The sequence below is a fragment of the Oncorhynchus keta genome, chromosome 17, assembly GCF_023373465.1.
Source record: "Oncorhynchus keta strain PuntledgeMale-10-30-2019 chromosome 17, Oket_V2, whole genome shotgun sequence".
Taxonomy (NCBI): Eukaryota; Metazoa; Chordata; class Actinopteri; order Salmoniformes; family Salmonidae; genus Oncorhynchus; species Oncorhynchus keta.
Genome location: NC_068437.1, coordinates 9342576 through 9362108, shown reverse-complemented (window position 1 = coordinate 9362108; position 19533 = coordinate 9342576). Strand labels below are relative to the sequence as shown.

The 19533-nt window shown below is 42.6% G+C and overlaps 1 protein-coding gene across 2 annotated transcripts in view; it reads right to left on the bottom strand.

The window, feature by feature from the left end:
• Positions 1 to 19533, bottom strand: part of znf609a (zinc finger protein 609a) — a 167618-nt gene that overhangs the window by 58655 nt on the left and 89430 nt on the right. The window contains exon 1 of one of the 2 annotated variants that reach the window (XM_035790548.2): positions 1027 to 1479. The exons of the other annotated variant lie outside the window; for it this stretch is intronic. The gene's annotated coding sequence lies outside the window, so the exon portion shown is untranslated. Of the gene's footprint in view, positions 1 to 1026; positions 1480 to 19533 lie in introns of those variants that run through there. 2 annotated transcript variants of the gene reach the window in all.

Here is a 19533-nt window from a genome sequence, read left to right as displayed (position 1 = left end):
AACTGAGGTGGTGAGAGCAAATTAACTGCCTGACATTTCCTGGGCTGAAAACGTTATGGGCCGGACAAGATGAGTCTCCTGTACATTCAGGAACAAAGGGACACCGAGGAGGTGGCAAACAAATCACTGCCTCAGCCCTCGTGTAAACATGAGGGAGAAAACGATCCACACGCACACACACACAACCTGGAACATCTCCTTCCTGTGTCAGAGCAACAGCAGGGAGGAAATGTTTGGGCTGTCCCAAATGGAGAGCTGATCAAGGGGGAAGTGTCACAGAAACCCATCACAGAAACTCTCCATGAAGCTCCCTTTCACCGGTCCACCCCAGCCAGATACCAGGAAAAAGGAGGGAACTCGACCACCCCTCCCTACACCCCCTCCCTACACTTCCTTATCTTCTTACTGTGATAGCTTTAATCTGACAATGCACACGCTCTGAGGGTTCAGTCAGCATTTGAACTGCCTCACTTCGCTTCGAGTCGATTGGACTGGCTTTGTTACGTTTGAAGCTCCAGTTTTTCTATCCGTCTGTCTGTCTTGTCTGTCTGGCTGTCTGTCTGGGTCTCTAGCACTATCAATGCTATTTCCCTGTTCCAATATCAATCTCTCCCTCTTTCGATAAACCAGTACTTATTTTTCAGAGGCAGAAAGGGAGAGATGAATAAAGGAACAGAGGGCTCTTTCTATCCCCCCTTCTCTTTCCATCTACACCTCTCCTGCTGCTTCTAAAGTCTCTTCTTTCCTACAGCTGAAAAAGCTTTGAGCAAAGCACAGGCAGCTTCAAACGTCTCATCCATTTATACACAGAGCTCTGGCATCCCTCTCGCCTCCTCCTTTCCCTCAGCTGCCTGCCCCCCCTCCTTCCTTTCCCCCTCAAGTGCTCTCTCCTTCAGGCAGAGGCTGCAACAGCATGGCTGCCTCTCTCACAGGCAGGCAAATCAGACACACACACACACGCACACACACACGCACACACACACACACACGCACACGCACACACGCACACACAGGTTATATACTGACCCCCTTTGCCCATTGCAGGCCCACTGTAGTAGCCCGAGCTCTCACTGATAGTCAGTCCCAGATCCAGGCCTTCCTCTCCTCTCCTATGTAGGGTTGTTCAGTCCTGTTTTCCTCTCCTCCCCCCACCTCCTCCACTTTCTTGCTACTCACGCGTCGAGAGGCGAAATGAGGCGCGCTGGAAATGTGTTGGGGCTGACAATGGAATATGGCTGCTCTGAATGCACAAGACTTTAATGGGCTGAATTAGCAGTGCGAGTGAGTCTCTCCCTTTCGCTCCCTCCCTTTCTCTCGATCTCTCTGCCTAGCTCGGTCGTCCCCTCCCCCACGCCTTGCTGCACAGCCATTCCAGACACACACGCTGCTTACAAAGCTGAGAGACAGAGAGGGAAGGGCCAGCCGGCCATGAAAGTGCTTTGTTTCTCCCAGCTCTGGGATCGTTTCCACAGGCCTGCTCTGCTGTGCCCCCTCAAGATTCCTCCCTGTTACACATACTGACTCACAGTCTTTCCACAGGGCTTTAGGGGGTGCGCTTGTGTACACTAAACATTTATTCATCCCAATCGCTTCGATTACAGACATTATTATGAGGTAGTCATTTCACAGTTAAAGCTCGTGAACAAAGATTGAGATTTTTTTTTTAAGAAAAAAAAGCCGGATAAAAAATGATGGGGATGGGGATAGTAAAATACCCAGCATGCAATCAATTTCCCTGCTGTGTTAACAAATCCAAGTAGATCAGAGAAAAACACGATTTAAATGAATTAATGTTGTCACATTAAGTGAGCGTATGCTTTGACTGACTACATTAGCCCCTATACCCACGTCGGCCATTACAAAAACGAAGAACGTTTTCAGAGGCGAGTCGCTCGTGTGAAGTGGCTGCCTGGTCTTCTCCCAACCCAAACCCACACACACCCACACTGCTAAGTAGAGACAGAGCTAATCCTGTTTCAGCATGGCAGGACGGGATTATAACATACTAGGAGTTTATACAGCCCCGGCGATGGCTCTGTGCGATGAGGAAGAGATGACCTCTGGGAAGAACGTGTTCCTTCAAATAATTAAGTGTTATGTGAGAAATGACATCTTACAGCACAGCTGTTTACCAGAGATCGGCCCCCCAGGAGGAAATGTGTGAAGCCACCGAGGCGAGCTCAAATAAGGACGCGAGCGGCCATAGAATTCTGCAATCATCTCAGCTAGCTGGCTGCTTATATTGCTTCTCTGTCTCAACCAGTGTTGCAACACGCTGCAGGCGTCCCTCGAAGGAGGGTAATCCGTACAAAGCCCTGTACTGGATGAAGGAAACAGACCAAGGACTTGTGTAGTACTTTTTCATCTGTTGAAAAGAAAAAAAAACACAAACACCTATAGGGCTAGGCATTTTGTTATTGTGCATTTAATCGCTATGGTAATATGGACGTGTACGATATCAACATCACCACGTTTCAGAGTCCTGTACAGGTCTAGCCTATTTGTCCACATGGTACAGCCCTGACAGCCCCTCACAGTCTTTTGGTCAGACGGGATTCCAGAATTGGCTGCACCTGCCCGAAAGATACACTGAACACTACCTAGGGGACGAAGTGAGCCCACCACATTATCATAAAAACTGAAGAGACAGGAGGACACATGGCGTATCCTACGGCCAATTCCAAGGTCATTGGCTTTAATCATATACGTGGTCATAACTAATCTTCCTGTCAAAAACAAGTGCTCCGCAGCGGAGGACAGAGCCCTGAGAAAACCACTATGTAAAGTCCACACCAAAACAGTAAACAAGTGTTATGTCCGCGTAAGTGCAGCAACTAGACGTAACCCCCCCCCCCCCGGGTCGCGCACCACAATAGCTCCTTTGATGCTTAACAAATGTTTGGGAAATGGGGGGGCTAACCAGAGCCAGCAGCACACTGAAGGTCAAGGAGACGACCAGATGTTGGAAAACAGAGTTTATGTGGCCAGCATGGATCCCGATATAAAATATTTCCACAAGGCACAACCACAGCTCTTGACAGGGTTTTCCTGTATCGCCGTCCAACAGGACTATAAACTTAGCAGCTCTCGCCACTGTGACCCATAAGCCTGCACACTACGCTGACCTCCGGACAACATGCTCTCGCGTCTATAATGCGTACGCCTTACATAGGCCTGCTGTGAGTGACTGTACATAGATCTGTAAACAGAAAATGGCGTTCTGAACTAAGGAATCAGCGTACCTCCTCCCCATACTTCTATTTAATTCCAATATCAATATGCCTTTTACTACCTTCCACACAATACAGACGGAAAACAAGGAGGCTTTTAAAGAAGGAATGATTTCGAAACGCTTTGCAGTATGCCATCTTGATTCATGGTACTCTACGCTCCATCTGTCAGGAGGCAGAAGGCATTGTGTGTGTGTGTGTGTGTGTGTGGGGGGGGGCTGTCTAGAACAAACAAACAAGCCCAGTTGTCTAAAAAAAAAAGTGGCCTTCTGAAACCGAGGGAAATGTGGAGAGAGAGAGAACAAGCTCTCGCCACCACAGCCAATGTGTTCGGCGAGCACGAGGGCAGTGGTAAGACTGAAACACAATACCCACCCCACACAGCTGTGTATTGCGTCCAGCCTGCAGTAAACATAGGCCTACATTTAAGAAATTGACCGGACCCATATGCCTTGGATGCGTAACCTGATTAGGACGTCAAGGATAGAACGGTGTGTCTTTCTTACGAAACTCAAATGTGCAATTTGAACTTGTTTAAAGAACTGTCCACATTCACTTTTCCTCAGCCAACAAGATGATTAATAAACTGCAAAATCACTAGCCTATGTCAATCTACTATACCCCCATAGTAGAAAAGTTTCCTATTCTATTGGTCAGCTTGTCGTTCTGTGCAAGAAAGAAATCCCCTATTCCAAAACAGACTCTGGGACAGTTGTGGGAAGATAGATCCTAAATTCATACAACCGGTAGGCCTACGCTACACCCGAAAAACTTAAAAAGCAACAAGTCTGATGCACCATGTCAACACATTTAGCTTAAAATGTTGATAATCTATTATTTCTACAAATGTTAAGTGCAGCAATGAACGCACAAGGCAGTAGGCTACGCAAACGTTTGTTACATAATGCAATTATTGGGAAAACACCGTTGTCAAAAGCACACTGCACATGCGAGCGGTTTCAATGAAATAGAGAGCGAAGATCTAAAGATGAAACAATTAGCATGGGTTACTAATAGACTAGGATTGTGCCTTTGGCTACTGGACAGAAAAAAAGGTGATTTGAAAACCAATAGAACATGAGATAAATATGGAAGTATTCATAATTGCCTGCATGTCTGGTTGGATTTTGGCAGGGCTCATTTGAAGCATGGTAAGACATGCCTCATATGTAGTAAAATGTAAAGGGTTGAAACAATTCAGTATATGCTTTAAAATTGCTTACTGCCTCCAGCTCATTGCAACGTGGCGTGTTATGTACTGAAGCCTGCCCAGTTGCCTATGCACTTGAATGGCGAATGGTGAGAAATAAAAATAGTAGCTCTTTAATCGTGGCCATCAAAACTATTTATGATTTTTCTATTCAAATTGCAATTAGATGCAGAAAAAGCAGCAGCTACTCTTCCTGGGGTCCACACAAAACACAGAAAAGGACAAAACACAGAACACCAATGGACAGGAACAGCGACACAAATCCAAACTAAGAACACCACAGCCAAAGTGCAAGACGACAACTTAAAAAAAAATAATAATAATAATAATAAATTAAAAATACCAAAATATAATGGGTGTGTTTAGAGTTCGTCAAATTAAATAAAATGGTATTAATCACATGCTTAATAGACAACAGGTGTAGACTAACAGTGAAATGCTTACTTAAGGCTCCTTCTCAATACACAATGATTGCATGTATTTTGGGGTATATATGGGTTTTTGGGCTGTGCTTTAACTGTCTGAATAGAGAATTTGGTACTTTCAGCACGTCAATACTTCTTACAAAAACCAGTGGTGACGCAGTCAACCTCTCCTCCAATTTGAACCAGGAGAGACTGACATGCATTTTAAATGACATTGGCCCTCTGTGTACATATGAGTGTCAGACATGCTGCTCTATTATGGTCCAGCTACAGCTTTTTTTTTAGGTCATTGTTTTTGCTGCACCTGACCATACAACTGGGCAATAGCCAAGATTTGGGCAATGTTCAGAACCAGCTCATTCCTCACAATCAACCGCGAGAGCCACTGCGTTTTCAAGGAAACAGACAGCGGTGCTCTCAATAGGGAGTCCGGTGAATAGATAAGTAGCAAATTAATTCAGAACAACGGCACAGAGACATACGAACACTACATAGACAACATCAGCGAGTAAACAGAACACACTTTCAACAACACTCTTCAGACTCTCGAGACAAGAACAATGGCTGGCAACTACCAGCACCTAAAAAGAAAAACAACTAAATCAACGCAGTGAAGTCTTCAGTCTTAACCGCCGACACAACAGGCTTACGGCAGAATCGAGGCTACCTTTTTCTTAGAAACACACGCGATAGATAGGTAGACTGAGCTAAGCTTTCCCCTTGCTTTGTTCCCTTGATTTTGGTTCACTGTAGAGTGGAGGCAGAGGGGGGGGGGGGCAGAGGGGCAGACATGTGGAAAACAATTAGTGTGGAGTGTTTTTACTGGAGTCCTGCGGGGCAGGGGTGCTTCAAAAGGGCCCAGCGGCAGCAACCCAGGAGCTAGAGCCTGGACAAAAACACGGCTGACCGACACTTCGCCAACTAACCCCTCCAACCTAACAAAACACATCTCTCTCTGCTCAGACAATCCCAGGCGTTCAGCTATGTGAGCTATCCACCAGAGTAAACTCTGGGCTGGGAGAAGAATTCCACTCTGGCGAAAGCAGCGGACAGCCGTAATGCTGCAAAATGACTAGATAATTCACTGCCCTCATGGAAGCTTACCTTCGGTGCACTCCTCTTGGCACATTTCCCAAGATGGCATCTAAAAAGGTAAATATTGTGTTGCCATCTAGTTTATATTTACATTTTTGACCTGGTCAAGAACACTGACAGTGAACTACCTGAATAAGATGCCTTATCACTCCAGAGATATCAATAGAATCAGTGCCGTGATCCCGTGCGGCTCAGTTGGTAGAGCAGGGCGCTTGCAACGGCAGGGTTGTGGATTCGTTTCCCACGGGGAACCAGTTCAAAAAAACTCACTACTGTGAGTTTCTCTGGATAAAAACATCTGCTAAATTACCAAAATGTAAGGCCCTAATTTCTCATACTCAACACAACCTAAGATAAGACATTGGGAGCTCAGCAGAAAGACAGGAATGAGATTAAGATGCTACAAATCGGCATGTGGAAACTGTTTATTACTGTTAGCAAAACAATGTTCACACAGGGTAGAACACTTTTACAATACAAGATGAAACCAGTAGATTCAAGCTTTAATTTTAGGCTAACTTTCCTTGCTACCGTACAGCTGAATTCACTACCCGAGTACTTTGTTGGTGATAATATGCTAACCATAACGCAAAATATGCGAACACCAAAGCTGATTTTCACCAAAAACATTATTAATTCACTCTGTCTCCCTTGCCAAAAACAAATGAACTTAGTCTCCCTCGCCTCCCATCTGGTTTCCACTAGATTCCCATAGGCACATTCTGTGTCATGGATGACATCATTACTTTCTTAAAGAGACGGCGCAAATTTTTATAAAATAAGAAATTGCTTCTTCTATGCAAACGTTGTTGATCAGTAAATTGAAATATGTTCTCCTAGCAGTTGCCAATAAAATGCGTTCTAAATGGAAGGTATTGTTTGTCATCTGTAGCCATCTTGATTTACACAGTTTATCAATAGAAATGTACCATTCAAATACAGTTGAAGTCAGAAGTTTACATACACTTAGGTTGGTGACATTAAAACTAGTTTTTCAACCACTCCACAAATTTATTGTTAGCAAACTATAGTTTTGGCAAGTCGGTTAGGACATCTACTTTGTGCATGACACAAGTCATTTTTCCAACAATTGTTTACAGATTATTTAACTTATAATTCACTGTATCACAATTCCAGTGGGTCAGAAGTTTACATACACTAATTTGACTGAGCCTTTAAAAAGCATGGAAAATTCCAGAAAATCATATTATGGCTTTAGAAGCTTCACATCATTTGAGCCAATTAGAGGTGTACCTGTGGATGTATTTCAAGGCCTACTTTCAAACTCAGTGCTTCTTTGCTTGACATCATGGGAATATCTAAAGAAATCAGCCAAGACCTCAGACAAATTGCATCCTTGGGAGCAATTTACAAATGCCTGAAGGTGCCACATTCATTCTGTACAAACAATAGTAGGCAAGTATAAACACCATGGGACCACGCAGCCACCATACCGCTCAGGAAGGAGACACGTTCTGTCTCCTAGAGATGAACATACTTTGGTGCGAAAAATGCAAATCAATCCTAGAACAGCAGCAAAGGACCTTGTGAAGATGCTGGAGGAAACAGGTACAAAAGTATCTATATCCACAGTAAAACAAGTTCTATATCAACATAACCTGAAAGGCCGCTCAGCAAAGAAGAAGCCCCTGCTCCTAAACCGCCACAAAAAAAGCCAGAATACGGTTTGCAACTGCACATGGGGACAAAGATCGTACTTTTTGGAGAAATGTCCTCTGGTCTGATGACACAAAAATAGAACTGTTTGGCCATAATTACTATCGTTATGTTTGGAGGAAAAAGGGGGATGCTTGCAAGCCGAAGAACACCATCCCATCCGTTAAGCACAGGGGTGGCAGCATCATGTTGTGGGGGTGCTTTGCTGCACGAGGGACTGGTGCACTTCACAAAATATATGGCATCATGAGGTTGGAAAATTATGTGGAAATATTGAAGCAACATCAAGACAGGAAGTTAAAGCTTGGTTGCAAATGGGTTTTCCAAATGGTCAATGACCCCAAGCATACTTACAAAGTTGTGTCAAAATGGCTTAAGGACAACAAAGTCAAGGTATTGGAGTGGCCGTCACAAAGCCCTGACCTCAGTCCTATGGAGAATTTGTGGCCAGAACTGAAAAGCGTGTGCGAGCAAGGAGGCCTACAAACCTACATCAGCTCTGAATGTCAGGAGGAATGGGCCAAAATTCTCCCAATTTATTGTGGGAAGCTTGTGGAAGGCTACCCAAAACATTTGACCCAAGTTAAACAATTTAAAGGCAATGCTACCAAATACAAACTGAGGGTATGTAAACTTCTGACCCACTGGGAATGTGATGAAAGAAATAAAAGCTGAAATAAAATCACTCTACTATTATTCTGACAATTCACATTCTTAAAATAAAGCGGTGATCCTAACTGACCTAAGACAGGGAATTTGTACGAGGATTAAATGTCAGTAATTGTGAAAAACTGAGTTTAAATGTATTTGGCTATGTAAACTTCCGACGTCAACTGTAAATGATTACCATTTTGTTGTTAGATTGTTTTTAGCAAAGTCAAATCGATTGTATGATTGTATAATGGAGTCATAATGCATACATTGCGGTCTGTAAAGAATTGACAAACATTTTCAAATTTAATGATATTGAACTCAAAATATGCCCAACAATTGAACTGTAGCAAAACTTACAGTACCTTCAGAAAGTATTCACACCCTTTTCCTTTTTTCCATATTTTGAATTTAAAATGGATTAAATTGAGATTTTTTAATCACTGGCCTACACACAATAATACCCCGTAATGTTATTATTATTATTATTATTAATGTCAAAGTGGAATTGTGTTTTTCAAAAAAATTGAAATAATTGTATTTAAACCATTTTTGATGGAAAGCCTAAATAGGTTCAGGAGAAAAAAATTGCAAGGACTCACTATGTCAAATAATAGTGTTTAACATCCCTGTACCCCACACACAAATTCCCTCAGTCGAACAGTGAATTTCAAACAGATTCAACCAAAGACCAGGGAGGTTTTCCAATGCCTCTCAAAGAAGGGCACCGATTGGTAGATGGGTAAAAAAAAAAAAAGCAGACACTGAATATCCTTTTTGAGTATGGTGAAGTTATTAATTACACTTTGGATGGTGTATCAATACAGCCAGTCTGCAAAGTTACAGGCCTCCTTCCTAACTCAGATGCCGGAGAAAAAGGAAACCACTCAGGGATTTTACCATGAGGCCAATGGTGAAATGTGGGTGTATGCTATACTGCTTCTCATGGCCCCTTGAAAGTTTCCACAAATTGTGTGAGGGGTAGGAATGGGCGCATTTCTCCATCCCTGCTCCATCCATTGTATTGGGCAGTACAATGGAGAGAAATGGCTCAGTCCCTGGAGCACAAACCTTGTGATATCCAGGAGCACGAGTATAGGAATAAGCTCTTCCCAAACGTTTTAAACCTGCATCTTTCATTGTTAATGTGGGATTCAATGACTTTATGAAGAGCAGCTCAGAACAGCTGGAGATGGATTTTAAAGAACTTATTGGGGCTCTACTCGACACCTACAAACTCCCCATAATATCTGGCCCTGTGCACTCCCTAAATCGTAGCATTGAACGTCAGCAAACTCTTAGCCCTCTATAACTGGCTACATGATCATTGTAACATTTACTGACAATAGCTTGTTTTATAAGGAGGATGGGATCCACCCAAATAATCTGGGTTCCTGCATTGTGTCGCTGAGTTGTCATAATGCTTCAGCAAATGTACACTAACGTTAAAAAGTTTGGGATCACTTAGAAATGTCCTTGTTTTTGAAAGAAAAGCACATTTTCTGTCCATTAAAATAACATAAAATTGATCAGAAATACAGTGTAGACATTGTTAATGTTGTAAAAGACTACTGTAGCTGGAAACGGCAGATTTTTTTATGGAATATCTACAAAGGCGTACAGAGGCCCATTATCAGCAACCGTCACTCCTGTGTTCTAATGTCACGTTGTGTTAGCGAATCCAAGTTTATCATTTTAAAAGGCTAATTGATCATTAGAAAACCTTTTTGCAACCATGTTAGCACAGTTGAAAAGTGTTGTGCTGATTAAAGAAGCAATTAAACTGGCCTTCTTTAGACTAGTTGAGTATCTGGAGCATCAGCATTTGTGGGTTCAATTACAGGCTCAAAATGGAAAAAAATAAATAATTTTCTTCTGACACTCGTCAGTCTATTCTTGTTCTTTGAAATGAAGGCTATTCCATGCGAGAAATTGCCAAGAAACTGAAGATCTCGTACAACGCTGGGTACTACTCCCTTCAAAGAACAGTGCAAACTAGCTTTAAACAGAATAGAAAGAGGAGTGGGAGGCCCCGGTGCACAACTAAGTAAGAGGACAAGTACATTAGTGTCTAGCTTGAGAAACAGACGCCTCATCTGTCGTCAACTGGCAGCTTCATTAAATAGTATCCGCAAAACACCAGTCTCAACGTCAACAGTGAAGAGGCAACTCCGGGATGCTGGACTTCTAGGCAGAGTTGCAAAGAAAATATCTCAGACTGGCCAATAAAAATATAAAATGGGCAAAAGAACAGACACTAGCCTCATATTGTGGATGAGAGGTCATACAATACGTTTTGTAGTGATTCCTATGTTGTTGATGGAAAGAATATTTGTTGGTCTGTGGTGTGTAATGAGGAGCAACCAGACACTGCACTTGACACTTTTATGAAATTGCTTATTCCAGTTACTTATAAGCATGCACCCAATATGAAAATGACTGTAAAAACGGTTAAATCCCAGTGGATTGATGATGAATTTAAAAAATGTATGGTTGAAAGGGATGAGACGAAAGGAATGGTAAATAAGTCTGGCTGCACAACCGATTGGCAAACGTACTGCACATTGAGAAACCGTGTGACTAAACGGAATAAAAACAAAAATAAACTATACTATGAAACTAAAATGAATTATATAAAGAATGACAGTAAAAAGCTTTGGAGCACCTTAAACATTTTTTCTTTTTTTTTTTACAAAAAGGTAAACTCAGCTCTATCATTGATTGAATCAGATGGCCCATTGATCACAAAAGCCACTGATTTTTTCATTGGCAAGATTAGCAAATTTAGGCATGACATGCAAGCAACAAACGCTGAAACTACACATCCAAGTATAAAGACAAGCATTGTAATTTTGAATTCCGTAAAGTGAGTGTGGAGGATGTGAAAAAAATGTGTTCTCTATCAACAAGCCACCGGGGTCTGACAACTTGGATGGAAAATTACTGCGGATAATAGAGGATGATATTGCCACATCTTCAATCTAAACCTAATAGAAAGTGAGTGCCCTCAGGCCTGGATGGAAGAAAAAGTAATTCCACTACCCTAGAATAGTAAATCCCCCTTTACTGGCTCAAATAGCCAACCAATCAGCCTGTTTAAAATAAAAAATGAAGTTGTCAAACTAAAATTGCATTTGACCAGACACAATGATATTTTACTGTAAACTAATTGACAGACTTTCAGCACGCTTATAGGGAAGGACATTCAACAAGCACAGCACTTACAAACTTCAGTGTGACTTTTGACATTATCGATCATAGTCTGCTGATTAAAAGACTTGTTATGGCTTTACACCCCCTGCTATATTGTGGATAAAGAGTTAACTGTCTAACAGAACAAATAGTGTTCTTTACCTCTCCAACATAATCCAGGTAGAATCAGGACTTCCCCAGGGTAGCCGTCTAGGCCCCTTACTTCTTAAAATATTTTCATGCCGCTTGCCTTGAGTAAACCCAGTGTGTCAATGTTTGCGGATGACTCAACACTAAACATGTCAGCTACCACAGCGAGTGAAATCACTGCAACACTTAAAGAGCTGCATTTAGTTTGAGAATGGGTGGCAAGGAATACGTTAGTCCTAAAGTCCTAAATATTTCAAAAACTAAAAGCATTGTATTTGAGACAAATCTTTCACTGAACCCTAAACCTCAACGACATATTGTAATGAATATTGTGGAAATTGTCCACCAGACACTGGGAGATTAATGAACCTTTCAGCCAGGGTTTCCGTTAGCCGGTCAGATGGATTTTGGCCTATAGAGAAATTGAAAAGCCTATATATAAAATTGGTAACGGCCAATTGTCTTGGAGAAGACGCTTTTTTTTGCCTATTCATTGATGGAAATACCAGGTCGATGAAAATACATTTGACTGGTACTGCTTATCGGTCTATAGGTTAATTTGCATTATTTAGTTGATTTAAATCGGTCGGCTACAGTATATTCGTTATGCATCTTACTTATCACATGCATACAGCATGCAGAAACAGTCTGAGCAAAAAATCTGTCAGACAGCTCGAAAGAAGCTGCTGCTGTAGCATCTAAAACGGCAACGGAAGATAGGCTTCGTCAGCGCTTCACACATCAATTTGCAATGAGCTGGTGGCTGTAGGCTACAATTTTGGAAAAGTCTACTTAATTGTTTGAAACCTTGACATTTGAATACATATTTTTTTATGTAGCCTTAATGGGCTAGGCTACTTCTTCCTCGACAAGCTGACCAATAGAATAGGTCAACTTCACTACTATGCAGGATAGTAGTTTGACATATGGAGGACCAAACCTGCCATGATTTGAATTAAATGACTGAATCAATAAATGCACCTATAAATAGATGAATAAATCCACACATAAATAAATATACGAGCAGGAAAATACAAAAACTGACAAATTCATTTATTTTCTCTACATATTCATTTATTTTCTCTACATGGCGGCTGGTAGCCTAGTGGTTAGAGCGTTGGGACTTTAAAATGTTGTTCTGCCCCTGAACAAGGCAGTTAACCCACTGTTCCAAAGCAGTCAATGAAAATAAGAATTGGTTAGACTGATACCCCATTTCATGGACCCAAGATCCATTGGTAAGGCTGTACATTGCAATATGAATGATCAATACACATATGCTTACTGGTGAGCTAATGTGGCTCATTTCACAGTGGTGTCAAGGTCCTGCAATATGGGCTATGATGCTAATATTTGTGTAAACTCTTCACGGCTGTGTTCTGTGGGTGTCAGTGAGCAGGCATTTAAATGGACCCAAGATCCATAGGTGTATAACAAAATAATAATTTTTAAAATGCCTGTACATGTGACTTTCCCCACAGTCCCCTTAGACAACTGAAAAGGGGAGAAAGCTAACACAGCTTCCTGGTTTCCACCAATCAGAGTGCCTGAAAGCACATTTGGACTCTGACCCCCTCCCACTGCAGGTCAGAGTGGCTATCTTTGTCAGCAGATAAAGATGCAAGTTGTCTGTGTGATTAATGTTTAGTGGAGGAAACAGTGGAGCATGAGTAGATTTTTTGTGAACTGTATGACGTAGATAGGGAGAGATTGTGTGAAAGGGTTAGAGAGGCTTGGACGGGGTTGAGGTTTGGTTCGTGTAGTGGGGGGAGGAAAGGGCAAGTTAGTGGTGTCTAGGGCTTTATTTCACTTTCTTCGAGGAACAGGACAAATGAAGAGAATTTAATCTGGGTAGGCCGTGACAGCCTCACATCTGTAGCTGTATAGTACTGCTGCAGTTTACGTATATTTCAGACACGTTTATAAGTGCCTGTATTGCATTAGGTGTTATTGTTTAGAGATGGTTCATTCCTATAGCCTGTACGCGCACTTTACCGCTGCATTTATTATGATGATATATGAAAAATGATGATGATGATGCTGTTTTATTGGCTCTTAACCAACCGTGCTATTTTGTTAGTTTTTCCGCATTGTTTGTAACTTATTTTGTACATAATGTTGTTGCTACTGTCTCCTATGACTGAAAGGATCTTCAGGACATCAGAACAGCGATTAACTCACCTCGAATTAGACAAATCATTTTAATTTAATGAGTCGGACAGGAAGGATATACTCCATACAGCTGAACAGGTCGTCATCCCCGTCATTCACAGGAGAAAGAAACTGAGATTTTGCGAAAGGAGATCGGGGTGCCTTGTGAGGATCAGACGACGATTGGCTAATCTGCCTTTGCCATCCGTACTATTAGCAAACCTTTAATCGCTGGAAAATAAACGGGACGAAATAAAAGCACGTATATCCTACCAATGAGACATTAATAACTGTAACATGTGTTTCACAGAGTCGTGGCTGAGTGATGACATTAATGACATGCAGCTGGCGGGTTATACACTATCCGCAGAACAGAACAGCAGCCTCTAGTAAGACACGGGGTGGCGGCCTATGTACATTTGTAAACAGCTGTTGCACGATATCTAAGGAAGTCTCTAGGTTTTGCTCACCTGAGGTAGAGTATATCATGATAAGCTGTAGACCACCACAGAGTACCAAGAGAGTTGTCATCTGTATTTTTTTGTAGCAGTCTACACAACACCACAGACTGATGCTGGAACTAAGACCACACTTGATGAGCTGTAAACCGCCATAAGCAAACAGGAAAACACTCATACAGATGTGGCGCTCCTAGTGGCCGTGGACTTTAATGCAGGGAAACTTAAATCAGTTTAACTGATTTTCATCAGCATGTTAAAATGTGCAAGCAGAGGGGGAAAAAAAGTTGAGACCATCTTACTCCACACACAGAGACGAGTACAAAGCTCTCCCACCATTTGACATATGTGACCATAATTCTATTCTCCTGATTCCCTGCTTACAAACCAAAATGAAAGCAGAAAGGACCAGTGACTCGGTCTATAAAAAAGTGGTCAGATGAAGCAAATGCTGAACTACAGGACTGATTTGTTAGCACAGACTGGAATATGTTCCAGAAATCTTCTGATGGCATTGAGGAGTACACCACATCAGTCACTGTCTTCATCAATGATGACGTCGTCCCCACAATGACTGTACGTACATACCCCAACCAAAAGCTATGGATTACAGGCAACATTCGCACTGAGCTAAAGGAAAGAGCTGCCACTATCAAGGAGCAGGACTCTAACCTGGAAGCTTATGAGAAATCCCGCTATGCCCTCAGACAAAACATCAAACAGGACTAAGATCGAATTGTACGACACCGGCTCCAACGCTTGTCGGATGTTGCGGGGCTTGCAAACTATTACAGACTACAAAAGGAAGCACAACCGAGAGCTGCCCAGTAACACAAGCTAAATCATTTCTATGCTCGCTTCGAGGCAAGTAACACTGAAACATGCATGAGAGCATCAGCTGTTCCGGACAACTGTGTGATCACGCACTCCGCAGCCGATGTGAGTGAGACCTTTAAACAGGTCAGCATTCACAAGGCTGCAGGGTCAGACGGATTACCAGGATATGTACTCTGAGCATGCACTGAACAACTGGCAAGTGTCTTCACTGACATTTTCAACCTCACCCGGTCTGAATCTGTAATTCCAACATGTTTCAAGCAGACCACCATAGTCCCTGTGCTCAAGAACACTAAGATAACCTGCCCAAATGACTACCGACCCATAGCACTCACATCTGTAGCCATGAGATGCTTTGAAAGGCTGGTCATGGCTCACATCAACACCATTATCCCAGAAACCTTTGACCCACTTACATTTGCATACAGATCCATGATGATGCAATCTCTATTGCACTCCACACTGCCCTTTCACACCTGGACAAAAGGAACACCTATGTGAGAATGCTATTCATTGACTACAGCTCAGCGTTCAATACCATAAAGCCCTCAAAGCTCATCACTAAGCTAAGGACCCTGGGACTAAACACCTCTGTCTGCAACTGGATCTTGTACTTCCCGACAGGCCGCCCCCAGTTGGTAAGAGTAGGTAACAACACATCCGCCACGCTGATCCGCAACACGGGGGCCCCTCGGGGGTGCGTGCTCAGTCCTCTTCTGTACTCCCTGTTCTCTCTCAGGACTACCAGGCAAGACTACAACACGATCATTAAGTTTGCCGATGACACAACAGTGATAGGCCATGATCACCGACAACGATGAGACAGCCTATAGGGAGGTCAGACATCTGAGTGGTGCAAGGACAACAAACTCTCCCTCAATGTGATCAAGACAAAGGAGATGATTGTGGACTCCAGGAAAAAAAGAGGACCGAGCACGCCCCCATTCTCATCGACGGGGCTGCAGTGGAGCAGGTTGGAAGCTTCAAGATCCTTGGCGTCCGTATCACCAACGAACTAACATAGTCCAAGCACACCAAGACATTCGTAAAGAGGGCATGACAAAACCTATTCCCCCTCGGGACACTGAAAAGATTTGACAAGGGTCCTCACATCCTCAAAAGGTTTATAGCTGCACCATCGAGAGCATCCTGACGGGTTGCATCACTGCCTGGTATGGCAACTGCTCGGCCTCCGACCGCAAGGCACTACAGAGGGTAGTGTGTATGGCCCGGTACATCACCAACAACAAGCTTCCTGCCACCCAGGACCTCTATACCAGGCGGTGTCAGAGGAAGGCCCTAACAATTGTCAAAGACTCCAGGCACCCTCGTCATAAGACTGTTCTCTCTGCTACTGTACAGCAAGCGGTACCGGAGCACCAAGTCTAGGTCAAACAGGCTTCTAAACAGCTTCTACCCCCGAGCCATAAGACTCCTGAACATCTAATCAAATGGCTACCCAGACTATTTGCATTGCCCACCCCTTCTATGCTACTGCTACTCTCTGTTATTATCTATGCATAGTCACTTTAATAACTCTACCTACATGTACATATTACCTCAACTAACCGGTGCCCCCGCACATTGACTCTGTACAGGTACCCCCTGTATATTTTACTGCTACTCTTTAATTATTTGTTACTTTTATCTCTTACTTTTTTAGATATTTACTTAAAACTGCATTGTTGGTTAAGGGCTTGTAAGTAAGCATTTCACTGTAAGGTCTACTACACCTGTTCGGCGCATGTGACAAATACAATTTGATGTGATTTTCATAGTTCACGCTACTGTTAAGCCATGGCGAGAGATTCTAGATGTTTCATAGATGGTCCTCAGCGCTCCCGCCTGCCCCCGCAGTACAATTTATGACTCTGGCACTAGACACAGATCAGATATCCACCAGTTCTGAGAGAGGGCCATAAATCTTGCCTTTCTTAATTAGTTCTGTCTCTCTCCATGATTTGTTTATATATATATAGTGCTCTAAATGTGTATGCTGTAATTTGAATATCCCTGTATAGATGCTATGCCATTCTTTCCTGTGTAGATATTTCTATTGAATAGCTTACAACATTGTAGATTTGTTCTTACCTTTCAGAACCACAAGTTCATCCTATGCAAACTGGAGATGGCTGTGTGAGTGTGAATACTATAGTGTGTGGTGGTGATGGTGATAATAAAAGTCCTGGACTAAGAAGCATCTGTACTGTTCTTGCCGGACAGCCTGTAGTGAGTCAGAACCAATTGCATCACATGAATTACTAGCGGGTGAGGGCATTCCCAACCGACCGCTCAGACAGCTCCAGCTAGCCATTTTTTACAATAGGTAAGGCTGTACATTGCAGTATGAATGTCCAATACACACAAGTCTGCCTGGGGAGGTGACTTCCCACAGTCAAAGTCCTGCAATATAAGCTACAATGGTAATATGTAGGTACACTCTTCATAATTGTGTTCTGTGGGTATCACTGAATAGGCTGATACCCCATTTCATTGCTCCACAATCCATAGGTAAATCTGTACAGCGAAATATAAGTATGCCCCCAATGCAATTATGAAGTCTAATACATCCACAGTACGACTTCAACTGATTTGCCATTTTTTGGGGTCAAATTAACTTTGTCTTTTGTTGAATTTATATAACTTGTTAAGCAGTATCTAGCGCAAATAAGGCATGATTTCACAATGTGCCCATTTCAATGCGGGGACTTTATTTTAAAGGTAAACCGCAAAAATGTGTGTGCTTAGCTTTACATACAGTGCCGGCCGATACTGAAAACAGATTGCCTGCTTTCCGTGTGGAGGTATGCAAAACTTGGATCAGCTAGCTGCTAGCTATTCATCTTATTGATAAAGTTCCATTAAGCAGCTAACTTGAAATGGCTGGGGGAAAACTAGCTAATGTTAGCTTACCCCCACCAACTGAGTTCACCGTAGATAGCAAGCTAAGTGGACTCTAGCTAGGTTTCTAGAAAAGAACTAGCTATATAATTGCTAGCTATATTGGTAGCTAGTTACGGGCTATTTTAACAGTTTTTGTCAAACTACTTTGTTCCCCTGCCTGTTTGTTTATGCTTTAATGACTGAAAGTTGGCAAGATAAATAAATGCCCCTCCTAATTTTACTGTTGTTTTCATATAATTTGACTGATTATGGGGCTTGTGCACATTTAAAATGACTAAATTACTGACTGAGCTAATTCTTGTTCATGTTTTTGTTGTTGCATTTCAGGTGGAGTGGCATTGCTGACAGGCCAGGGACCATAATCACAAAGAATGTCACGAGTAGTACTGATTTTAGGATACGTATTGCCTACACATTGACAAGGGGGAGGTTATCCTAGACCACTATCCCTAGAGGGAGACGCTTTGTGAATATAGGCCCTGGAAGAAAGCTGTTACACAATACCTTGCACAGCAGTCATTTTACCCCTAGAGCAGGGGTAGAGGCAACCCTGTTCCTGGAGTGCCCGCAGGTACTGCAAGATTTAGTTTAAACTCGGCACAACAACAGACGTTCGTTCAGTTCAGCCACGTTTTCTCAAAACATTCTTGAACCGACAGATACTTTTGCTCCAATCGGTGGGTGTGCCGGGGTGTGGCTTGAAGCAATGAGTTTAGTATTTAAAGGGCAGCGGTGCATTTTGAACACACAACCCAACCCCTCCCCATTTTTCAACGAGTCGTTCAGTACAGCACCGTTTCCATTCAATTGAACATTCTTTTACATTTGTATGTACTGAATACAGCCCTGACCGCCTGAACTAATTGATCCGTTGAGTGATTGCCTAAATTTAAAACAACCAGTTTTCCAGGTCGGTTAAATCAAAAACATGAAGTGCCTGCGGCACTCCAGGACCAGGGTTGCCTATCCCTGCCCTAGAGGTATTAGTCAATGCTTATTAACTGAATATTGTACGTGAATTTCCATAAATCAATGACACTAACAAAAGGGTTGAATTGTTCAGCGACATTTGCAATAAATGCTAACACGACTTCGGTGATGAAAGGTACATAATGCATTTATTGTCATCTCCCTATCAGGCCACTGCATGCTGTGACATGGGCCTGGATGGTGACACATCTTCAAGCTGCCGGACTGAAGACTGTGGCCTTCATTGGTACCAGAAGCAAGGGCCTTACCTGGGAATACATCAACAGTCTCCCTCTCGATCTCATAGCCTTGCTGTCAACATGTATGTAACCACTCAAATTCATACCAACAGCTACGGACATAAGCACAGACTTTTATTCACTTGTTTTTACTTGTCGCAGTCTTCAATCTTGTCTGGGATATATATTTTAGTTGCCAAACCTGTGTGATGTCTGATATACATAAACAATGTATTCACCCTGGACATGAGAATTGTATTTACTAGACCTTTTGAATCATCAAGTGTCGTCTTTGTGTTTAAGCCACCACAGAAGTTAGTCAAAGCTGATGTGACAAACATGAAT